Raw genomic sequence first — 12,697 nt, 5'->3', positions numbered from 1 at the left:
TAGTAAAATACTTTGAAATAGGTTAAAAATTTTTAAATGATGGAAAAAAATAAAAAGACCAGAAGGACTTTGCACCATGTTCTGTAGGCAAAGCCTGAAAGTCAACAGAGTTGTTTTTTTTTTTTTTTGTTTTTTTGTTTGTTTGTTTGTTTTTTTCATGAATAAAAATCATTTGTCAATTATACAGAGCTCTGCTTTCCAAGGGGTGAATACATGGCTCTGGTGATAAATACTGTTCCAAAAATCTACCAGTCAGTTATGCTATCTAATCATGTAAAAAAAAATGACTATTTTTTTACAATTTTATGGACATGATTTCTAAACAAAGCATCTTTTGAGTTGAGACTAATTTGGAAATAAATTTGATTTTTCTCCCTCTAAAATATTCAAGAATATAAATAAATTCATATGAGAGGATATTATACATGTACGAATATGATTTAAGTATATAGGTATGAATAATAACCCTGATACCCCTGACCTTATTTCTGTTCATTATTCTTGATAACAAAGAGGATGCTATTCCTAACAGTACTAAGAAAGATCAGAATCCTATACAACCAGGAAGATAAACTAAATATATAGGATACATTTCCCTCCTTGTGCTGTATCTAATTCTGAGAAGTGATTTAGTAAATCTGAATAATTTAAAAATCCTTAAAAAGGTAGATTATTATATACTATATATTGCTATAATATTTATACCTTATATATAGTCACTGTGTAAGCTAGAAATTGTTCAGGGCCTGCTTTCTCAAGTTAGACCACCCTCAAATATCTGTTGGTGATACATATATATATATATATATATGCATATATTTATGTGTGTGTTATGTGTGTGTATAAATTATATACATATATGTGTGTACATACATAACTGTGTATGTAATATATTTACACTTTTAAAATTTAAATTAAAATTCTGTTGAGTTTCACTTACTGGCCAACAATTTATCAACAAGGAAGTAACTGAAATGTTATTAAAACGCATGATGCTAAATACTGTAATATACTAAAATGTGCCAATATCATAATCTTTAAAAGATTAATGGAGGAGAAAAGTAAGTCAAACTTATGTGTATTTACTCAAAAGAGAAGTGCCTTTCTGTAGGAAATGATGATTTTTTTTTTGAGTACCAATCAAAATGATTAGTTAGGCAGTGGGCCAGAAATATTAAGTAAATTAAAGCATTTTTCTAATCTAATATTAAATATGTTTTTGAGCAGTTAAATTTGAAATATTATAAAAACTTACATTGTAATTCAGTTCAGCTCAGGGAATCTCCATTCACTCGAGTCTTGTGCTGGCAGATAGAATCTATCTGTGTAACTTGATCCTTGGGTAAAGAGAGCAAATCAATTGTCTTGGAATGTATTACTTACTTTTCTACTACTGTGATAGAACAGCATGACCATGGCCAAGTCAATTTACAGAATGAAGACTTTGTTTGGGTTTATGGTTCTAGACGATTAGAGTCCATCACCATCATAACTGAAATACAGGGCAGCAGGAAGGCATGGGCAATGTAGCATCCAGCATGGAGTTCCGTTAAGAATCCCACGAGAGCAATGAGCTACACAAACATACCACATATGCATCGGGCCTGGGTGACTTATTTCTAAAACAGGATCATATGATTCATGCTAGGATTGTATACATTCACCGAGACTAGTTTCTTTCTGTACCAAACATGCTTGGAGAGAGATGTTTTAGTAGACGTATATGCTTGTGTGTGCTAGTGACAGGTTGATATTCACAATAAAAGGATTGCTGAAAGTTTAGATTGTATCCTTTGTATATTGAGGGATTGCCTTATAATCAAGAACATCAGAACAAAGGAGACAGAAAACTACTGCAAGCTTTTATTGCAACCTGAAGAAGAAACTTTATATGCATTTAATTTATTTAGCAATACTAAATATTTTAAATGGGGTCTTGAATTCTGGACATCTTTTTCTTAACTATTTTATGTTTACAAGAATTACGTGTAGTGTGTGTATTAGGTTTTCCCCTGGAAAGAGAACAGTAGAGGGTTTCTATGCATGCATACAGGTCAGCTCTGAAACATACTGATGGCCTTCTGCTACTGAAAATACCTTTGCTGAATGGTCTGGATGACAGTATAGGATTTTTTAAAATTCTGGATATATATATATATATATATATATATATATATATATATATATATATATATGTGTGTGTGTGTGTGTGTGTGTGTGTGTATACAGAAATATGTTTACTGTAAGATATTAGATGTTATTATAACAGCGAGATGGCCTAATCCCATGATTTGTAGGCAGAGTCAGCAAACTAAGGACCCAGGGGAGCAGATGGCTTAATTTGCAGGCCATGCAGATTAAACAAGGCCCACCTACACTGTAGAGATAATTGGATTTACTCTATGTGCTGATCTAAAATCTTATCTCATCCAATAATGCCTTTAAATGAATGCATAAAGAGGAAAAGACACGACAAAATTTACTGTCAAGTAAATTTATCATTCAGAAAACATATTTCAAACAACAAATTAAAATAAGAAGTATAAAAGTCCATACCCATTCCTCCTGGAGCCACTATCCTTTCCTTATATATATCTGATTTGCTGATTGATGTCAGTTGTATTCTAACAAACTTCAGGTAACACTTTTGCAAATCAGTCTTACTCCAGTAAGACTGGAGTAAGCAAATGCATTCAGTTTTAATTGTCTGAGAAAGTCATTATAAAGGTTGTTTCCGTAGAATGAAGAACCATGGACTGTTGTTTCATTTTGTCCCTGTCAATATTTAAATTCTCAGCACACTACTGTCCATCTTACATAATTTCTGGGGAACAGTCAGAATGCTCTTTTCTAAAGGTCAGCCATCACACATACATCTCCTGGGTCCTTTCAACACTTTCCTTACCCTTGACTTTCTGAAATTTGGAGGGGTCAGGTTTGCCACATTAATCCTGTTCATATGCTTTTAGCTTCTGATAAACTAGGGTGTAGTGTTTAACCTTAAGGTGGGCGAGATTTTTTTTTTTTTTTTTTTTTTTTTTTTTTTTTGCTTCTGATATCTCTTATTCTTTCTTCTCCTCCTATTTTGCGTATGTCGCACATCTGATGATTTTCTTTAAGTTTCTGGGTATTCTGTTCTGTGTTTCCATATTTTTCTCCTTGACTTAAAGTTTAGGGGGTGTTTATTAAAATATCCTTACGGGGGGGAGATCATCTCAATTGAGTCAAGTTTACTAATAACCCCATCAATGGCATGCTTTGTTTCTGCTGTGGTGTTATTTCTGATATTTATTTTTGGTTCTTAACACTTCCATCTGTTTGCTTACACTGCCCATCTGCGCTTGCATGCTGTCTTCTTTGCCCATCAGAGCCCTTAGCATATTAATCACAGGTGGTTTAAACCTCCATCTGATCATTTCAAAAGCGCTGCTTTTTCTGAGTCAAGTTCCCATGCTTCCTCTCTATCCACAAACTGTGTTCTTGAACTTTTAATATGCACTGTTGCTTCTTTCTTTGGGGTCGATGGAGATACTGCACAGTTTCCTCAGCATGAAGTAGTGTCTGGAGAAAAGAAATCATTCTAAAATCCTTTCATCAGTTTTCAGTCTTCTAGTATGAATTTGCTTTGGACTGTGATCATCATATCATCTTCTCAGTCCACCCTCTACTGTTAGGTGAGAAAGAACAGCTATTGTGGGCTGGGTCTGGATGTTTCCCTTCCCAGAGACCAGTGATCCTTCCATAAATCCCTAGCAAGCCTTGCTCTGCTTAACTAGCTTGTCTTGAAGGTACAGCCTTTTCAGAAGAGACTGTTCCAGGTCTGGGGAGATCGTTCAGTGGATGACTGCACTTGCTAACTAGAAGACGAATGTTGGGTTCTCAGCACCAATGTAGTGGCACACGCATGTGTGTAATTTGAGTTCTAATGAACCTGATATACTAGTCTCTTCTCCACATGTATCAGGCATGTGATGTAGTAATGTTTCAGTAAACAATATCAGACAGGAGTTCCAGCCAGATTTTAAATCCGTACTTAGTTATTCCCATAACACCCATGCTATTATTGCTGGTCACTAATGTAGCTCACAGGCTTCACGACTGTAAATGACTATTGATTCCTTATCTCTCTCTGAGAGTTTAAATAGAATCTTCGGGCATATGACATATATTTTAAGGATTATTTGATAAAACAAATTACATACATCTATAAAATTCTCAATAAAAAGAAGACAATGTGTTGTCACTTGGGTTGTTCATCTTAACCAAACTGATGAGTGTAGGGTGAAGTCTCATAGTCGTTTTGACTTGCATTTCCCTGATGACTAAGGACGTTGAACATTTCTTTAAGGGTTTCCTGCCATTTGATATTCTTCTATTGAGAATTCTCTATTTAGCTCTGTACCCCATTTTTTAACTTTTCTAAATTTTTTTATTAATTACACTTTACTCACTTTGTATCCCCCTGTGGTTCCCTCCCTCCTCCTGTCCCAATCCCTCCCTTCCTTCACCCTCTGCATGCATGCCCCTCCCCAAGTCCACTGATAGGGGAGGTCTTCTTTTCCATCCTTCTGATTCTAGTCAATTAGGTTTCATCAGGAGTGGCTGCATTGTCTTCTTCTGTGGCCTGGTAATGCAGCTCCCACCTCAGGGGGAGGTAATTAAAGAGCAGGCCAATCAGTTCATGTCAGAGACAGTCCCTGTTCCTATTACTATGGAACCCACTTGGACACTGAACTGCCATAGGCTACATCTGTGCAGGGGTCTTAGGTTATCTCCAAACACGTACCCCATTTTTTAATTCAATTACTTCATTTGTTGCGGTTTAACTTCTTGAGTTCTTTATATATAGTGGATATTAGCCCTCTGTGAGATACAGGGTTGGTGAAGATCCTTTCCCAATGTGTAAGCTATCGTTTTGTTTTGACGACAGTGTCCTTTGCTTTACAGTAGCTGTTCAGTTTCATGAGGTCACATTTATTGATTGTTGCTCTTAGAGCCTGTGCTGTTGGTATTCTCTTCAGGAAAATGTCTCCTGTACCAATGATTTCAAGGCTCTTCCCCCCTTTTTCTTCTAACAAGTTTAGTGTGTCTGGTTTTATATTGAAGTCTTTGATACACTTGGACTTTAGTTTTTGCAAAGTGATAAATATGGATCTATTTGCATTTTTCTACATATATACATCCAGTTAGACCAGCACCCTTTATTGAAGATGCTATCTTTTTTCCATTGTATGGTTTTGGATTCTTTGTCAAAAATCAGGTGTCCATAAGTGAGTGTATTTATTTATGGGTTTTCTATCTGATTCCATTGATCCACCATTCTATGTGGAGAAAGGGGAACACTCCTCCCCTGCTGGTGGGAATGTAAACTTATATAACCACTTTGGAAATCAATTTGGTGTTTTCTCAGACAATTAGGAATAATGCTTCCTCAAGATCCAGCTATACCAGTGCTAGGCATATATCCAAAAGACGCTCAAGTATACAAAAAGGACATCTGCTCAACCATGTTTGTAGCAGCTTTATTTGTAATATCCAGAAGCTGGAACAGCCCAGATGCCCCTCAGTTGTTGAGGAAATGATACAGAAATTGTGGTACATCTACACAATGGAATATTACTCAGTGATAAAAAATAAGGAAATTGTGAAATTTACAAGTAATGGTGGGAACTGAAAAAGATCATCCTGAGTGAGGTATCTCAGAAGCAGAAAGACACACAGGGTATATACTCACTCATAAGTGGATACTAGACATATAATATAGGATAAACATACTAAAATCTGAACATGGGGATTGAGCATCTTAGCCAGAGTCTAATCAGGAAGGAGGACTCTGGCTAAGATGCTCAATCCCCATTCAGAAAGGCAAAGAGGATGGACAATGGAGGAGATAGAATACAGGGAAGAGGACAGGAGCCTACCACAAAGGGCCTCTGAAAGGCTCTACCCTGCAAGGTATCGAGGCAGATGCTGAGACTCATAGCCAAACTTTGGGCAGAGTGCAGGGAATCTTATGAAACAAGTGGGAGATAGTAAGACCTGGAGAGGACATTATCTCAACAAGGATAGCGACAGATCCTAAAAGTCTGGGTACAGGGGTCTTTTCTGAAACTGATACTCCAGCCAAAGACTCATGGAGATGGCCTGGAACCCCTGCACAGAGGTAGCCTACTGCAGTTCAGTATCCAAGTGGCCTCATAGTAATGGGGATAGGGACTGTCCCTGACAGGAACTGATTGGCCTGCTCTTTGATCACCTCCCCTTGAAGGGGGAACAGCCTTAACATGCCACAGAAGAAGACAGTGCAGCCACTCCTGATGAGACCTGATAGTCTAGGGTCAAAGGGAAGAGGAGGAGGTACTCCTTTATCAGTGGACTGCAAGAAGGACACGGGTGGGGAAGAGGGAGGGTGGGATTGGGAGGGGAGGTGGGAGGGAGGTACAGGGGGGGATACAGCGTGAATAAACTGTAATTAATAAAAATTCAAAAATTCAAAGAAAAAGAAGACAATGTTTCATGTATATTTTAGAATCATCACGCCACTCTTTCTTAAGCCAGGAAGTACAAGATATTTCTCAAATATTCATTGTGATGTCAGAATTCCAGAAGACGAAGCCCATTTTGACAGCTGTGGAGGCTCTTTTCTGACTGGGTTTTTCTTGAGGTTTGTATTCTCTTAATTTTCTGTGATTAACATTTAGCAGTGTATCAGCTGTGGAGCTGATTTCTCAATACTAACATTTGCTTTCATGGAAATTCCTGCTTAAGACCTCTGTTACAGAAATCTTTGATTTTCATTTGCTGCCTTTTAGCATCTCCAGTTGAAGAGAAGCTGTGGTTTACCCTGTGACCTCACTTTTCTTTTTTTTTTTTTTTTCAAGATCTTTTTTTTTTTTTATCAGTTACATTTTATTAACTCTGTATCCCAGCCGTGTCCCGATCCCTCATTCCCTCCCAGTCCCTCCCTCCCTCCCTCATCTCCACCGTGCCCCTTTCCAAGTCCACTGATGACCTCACTTTTCTTAAACCTTGAAGAACTGTTGAATTTTCAACGTATTCCTTTTTTAATTGTTAGGAAGAAAGAAGATTTTGTAGCTTCTTGTATGGCAGACTGAAACCAGAAGGTGAAGATGGTTTCTGTGTGTCAAAATCCAACATAGATTTGGAGAATGAATACATGAATTTTAATAGAAAAATATTGCCAGATACTGTGTCAAACCTATGAGTAGTAGAGACACTTAATTCATACTTAAAAATAAACAATGAGAAAACTAGATTTATTTAATAAATGAACAGATTAAAATTCAGAAAAATGAAATACCAGAAAGTACCTGCCTGCATACCAAGTGCCAAAATCATTGCTTTTAAATTTAAGTGAAAATAACACTGTTAATAAATAGTCTTTTGACTCTAGCAAAGATAGAAAGAAAAGATTGAGAGGAAAAGGGGAAGAGATAAAAAGAGATAGAGAGAGATGACCTTCACAGTTTTAAAATGATGTTTACAAACAACTATTGACTTTATTCTGTAAAAGTAAATATTTGATTATTACTTTTTCAAAGTCAATGAGAGTCTATTTCAACTATTAGTGCAGTGCCTATCTTGAGCTACAATAAGAATTATGATGAACACTAAATATCTATAAAACTTTGGAAACTTTTTTCCTCTGAATGTGAGAAAACTAAAGGGCATTTTATATATTGAATTAGACATGGCATTGTCCCAGTGATGTATAATCTTATCACTAAATATTTGATGAGAGAAGGTGGTTGTCCTCCATGCCTGCCTGGTTTAACATTGGAGAGCTGGTGTTTTATCACCACTCCAAGAAGGTGCCATCATTTAAGTATATAAGAATTACTCAGGTTAATGTCAGTCCAGTTAAGGCCAGAAGGCCTGTGAACACTATAAATTATCAAAGAAGTGCTCACCAACATTATTTTAACTTATGCAACATGCTCCTTTAGACAAAGGGAAAAATAAGCCATATACCTAGGAAAATGAAAGGAGACAGTTGAGTGATGAGACACAGACAATTTCTGTCAATATACTTTACTGTGAGTCAGTTTTAATTCTTGGTATTCTCTTTATGTTCCTGTTGAAAGTTGCATATAGCCCTTGCAATGGTTATCCTCAAGCACTAAAGACTTTAAGAAACCTATCACAGGGTTCCAAATGTTGAATATAAAGCCTTTGAGAAAAAAAAACATTAGTTTTCAAGTTGATCCTCTGCTATCAAAGTATTAATAAAAGTGGAAATGCACCTCACTTCCATTTAAATAAAAAGAATACACATTGTCATTCCAATAAGGAGCCATTTAATTACATTGGAAAAATTGTACAACAGAACGTGGAAATAGAAGTCACTGTGTAATTTCTGTCTGTTCAAAGAAGAAATAAACTGTTTCAGTAGAATAACTATCAGTTACTTTAGACTGTTATGTAAGAAAAGTCAGCTACAAGCTACTTTCATCTAATGGCAAATGTATTAGGTTTTTGTTTCAGCTTTTTACAATAACATAGCAAAAGAAACTGTGAATAATAGTTTATAGAGGATGGAAGCACTAGACAGAAGCTAACAACGTACATTTATATATGTTAAGGACCAAGTGAGGTGCCTCAACATTCAGTAGCTATAAACATTTTTAGGGACTATGACTGTTACTGTTTATCCAAAAGATCTGCTTTAAGATACTGATAATACTTCCTAATTGGTAGGGTTTCTGAGACCTTTCTAAAAATACCATGTATGTACTAATGTGATAGTATATATGTGATAGAGTTGACATGACAGGATACCCTAAGCGTCGTGGCTTAGTTCAAAGTCCAAGCTGAAGGTATCATCCTAGTGTTTCATTATCTTATCTCAGTTTGTAAGGCCTAGCATGATAGAAGTGGTGACTTCCCTAAGGGACACATCCATACCTAAACGTCTCCATACATCTCACAGCACAAACATTCTGGGGTTTAATGCATTGGCATGCAAAGGTTAGAAGGATATCTTTCATTTCATACTAGCGCTATTTAGGAGTTCTTAGTAAAGACCCTATGGCAAGTATTCCCATATTTCAAGGAGTTATGATTCTTTTATTTTTTCATGTTATGATGCATTTTAGACCTTTTCTTCTCCTACTTTAAAAACATATAGTGTAATTATCTTCAAGATAAACCTTAAGTGCAGGTGTGTCCAGCTAAAGTAGAAATTATGAAAATGAATGATAAAACTATGAAATAAATTTGCGGTTACACAGGGATCATTGTTAAACTGAAGAAGTCAACAACTACAGATAATAAAAGTACCATGCAAAATGTAAAGAAGGCTGAATATTAAAATTTTGTTACAAAAAACCTATTTTTTCTCTTTTCTTTTTATCATTTATTATAATTTATTCAAGTTGTATCATGGCTGTGGCCCTGTCCCTTATCTCCTCCCAATCCCACTCTCCCTCCCTCTTCTACCTCTATGCTCCTCCCTTAGTCCACCGATAGTAGAGGTCCTACTCCCTTTCTATTTGAATCTAGCTTATCAGGTCTCATCAGGACTGGCTGAATTGTCTTCTCTGGCCTGGCAAGGCTGCACACCCCAGGGGGAGGTGAATAGACAGCTTCCCACTGAGTTCATGCCAGAGAGAGTCCCTGTTGCCTTACTAGTGACCCCCATTTAGAGACTGAGCCTATGGGCTACACCTGAGCCAGGGATTAAGGTCCTCTCCATGCATTGTCTTTGGTTGGAGTATCATTCTCTTCAGAGGCTCCAGGGCTTAATTTTTATGTCTCTGTTGGTCTCCTTTTGGAGCTCCTGTCTCCTCCAAGTCTTTCTTTCTCCCCCTTCTTTCATAAATTGGCATGCACTCTGCCCAAAGTTTGGCTATGAGTCTCTGACTCTGCTTTGCTACCTAGATCAGTAGGGTCTTTCAGAGGCTGTCTGTGGTAGACTCCAATTGTATTCTGTTTTGCCCCTCTTCTGCTGTCTATTGACTTTGTCCTTCTGAATGAGGATTGAGCATCTTCTCTAGGGTTTTCCTTGTTGTTTACCTTCTTTGGGAATAAAGACTTTAGTATATTTATCTTATTTTATATGGGTAATATTCACTGATGAGTGAGTACATACCATTTGTGTCTTTCTGCTTCTGGGTTATCTCACTCAAGATGATCTTTTCTAGAACCCAACATTTGCCTGCAAATTTCATGACTTACTTGTTTTTAATTGTTGAATAGTATTCCATTGTGTAAATGTACCACAATTTCTGTATCCGTTCCTCGATGGAGAGACATCTAGGTCATTTCCAGCTTCTGGCTATTACAAATAAAGCTTCTAGAGCATGACTGAACAAATGTCCTTGTTGTGTACTTGAGCATATTTTGGATATATGCATAGGAGTGGTATAGCCATGTCTTGAGAAAGCACTATTCCTAACTTACTGAGATCACACCAGATTGATTTTCAAAGTGGTTACACAAAGTTACATTCCCATCGGCAATGGAGGAGGCTTGCCCTTTCTCCACATCCTCTCCAGCATGTGTTGTCACTTGAGTTTTTGATCTTAGCCATTCTGGTAAGTGAAAGGTGAAATCTCAAGGTTGCTTTGATTTGCCTCTCAGTGATGACTAAGGAGGTTAAACATTTCTTTAAGTGTTTCTCTGCCATTCAATATTCCTCTATTGAGAATTCTCTGTTTAGCTCTGTAACCCATTTTTTAAACTGGGTTTCTTGGTTTGTTGGCATTTAACTTCTTAAGTTTTTCATATATTCTGGATATAAGTCCTTTGTCAGATACAGGGCTGGTGAAGACCATTTCCCAGTCTGTAGGCTGTTGTTTTGTTCTGACAACAGTGTTCTTTGCTTTACAGAAGCTTTTCAGTTTCATGATGTCCCATTTATTGATTGTTGATCTTAGAAGCTGTGTGTTGGTGTTCTGTTCAGGAAGTTGTCTCCTGAGCAAATAAGTTCAAGGCTCTTCCCCACTTTTTCTTCTAACAGATTTAGTGTGTCTGGTTTACATTGAGGTCTTTGATCCACTTGGACTTTAGTTTTGTGCAGGGTGATGAATATGGGTTTATTTGCATTTTTCTACATGTAGATATCCAGTTAGACCAGAACCATTTGTTGAAGATCTGTCTATTTTGCACTGTATGGTTTTGGCTTCTTTGTCAAAATCAAGTAGGTGTGTGGGTTTATTTCTGGGTCATCTATTTGATTCCATTGATCTACCAGTTTGCTTCTCTGCCAGTACCACACAGTTTTTATTGCTATTACTCTATAGTACAGCTTGAGATCAGGATGGAGATACCTCCAGATGATCTGTTATTGAAAAGAATTGTTTTATTAATTCTGTTTTTTTTTTCTATATGAAGTTGAGAATTGTTTCAAGTTCTGTAAAGAATTGTTTTGGTATTTTAATGAAAATTGCATTGAATCTGTATTTTGCTTTTGGTAAGATGGCAATTTTAAATATGTTAATCCTACAGATCCATGAGCATGGGAGATCTTTCCATCTTCTAACATATTCTTTAATTTCTTTCTTCAGACACTTGAAAGTTTTTTTTCATACAGGTCTTTCATATGCTTGGTTAGAGTCAGACCAAGGTATTTTATAGTATATGTGGCTATTTTTAAGGTGTTGTTTTCCTGATTTCTTTCTCAGACCTTTTCCTTTTGTATACAGGAGGACAATTGATTTTTTTTTTTTTTTTTAGTTATTTTTTTATCCAGCCACTTTGCTGAAGGTGTTTATCAGCTGAAGGAGTTCTCTGGATGAATTTTTGGTGTCACTCATGTAGACTATCTTATCATCTGCAAATAATGATACTTTGACTTCTTCCTTTCAGATTTTTATCCCCTTGCTCTCTTGCAGTTTTATTATTGCTCTAGCTAGGACTTCAAGTACTGTGTTGAAGAGATACAGAGAGAGTGTGCAATCTTGCCTTGTCCCTGATTTCTTTGGGGTTGATTTACGTTTCTCACCATTTAATTTGATTTTGGCTATAGGCTTGCTTATATTGCCTTTACTATGTTTAAGTATGTGCATTGTATCTCCAATCTCTCCAAAACTTTAAATATAATTGGGTGATGGATTTTGTCAAATGATTTTTCTGCATCTGTGGAGGTGATCAAGTAGTTTCTTTCCTTCTGTTTATGTGATAGAATATATTGATGGATTTCCATATAGTGCACCACCCCTGCATGCCTAGGTTGAAGGCTACTTGGTCATGGTGGATGATATATTTTATGTGTTCCTTATTTCAGTTTGCAAATATTGTACTGAATATTTTTATGTCAATGTTCATAAGATAAATAGGTCTGAAGTTCTTCTTTTTTGTTGGGTATTTGTGTGGTTTAAGTATCAACTTTACTGTGGCCTCGTAGAATGAGTTTGGTAGTGTTCCTTCTGTTTCTATTTTGTGGAATAGTTTGAAGAGTAATGGCATCCGCTCTTCTTTTAAGATCTGGTAGAATTCTGTGCTGAAACAATGAGGCTCTGGGCTTTTATTTGCAGTGAGACTTTTGATGACTGCTTCTCTTTCCTTGGGGGATATAGGACCGTTTAATCTATTTACTTGATCTTGGTTTAGCTTTGGTAAATGGAATCTATCAAGAAAATTGTCCATTTCATTTAGATTTTCAGTTTTTATTGTATATAGCCTTTTGAAATAAGACCTAATGAATCTTTGAATTTTCACAGTAGCTGGTGTTATG

This window comes from Meriones unguiculatus, chromosome 9, assembly GCF_030254825.1.
Source record: "Meriones unguiculatus strain TT.TT164.6M chromosome 9, Bangor_MerUng_6.1, whole genome shotgun sequence".
NCBI lineage: Eukaryota > Metazoa > Chordata > Mammalia > Rodentia > Muridae > Meriones > Meriones unguiculatus.
Note: the sequence above shows the minus strand (reverse complement) of the source record.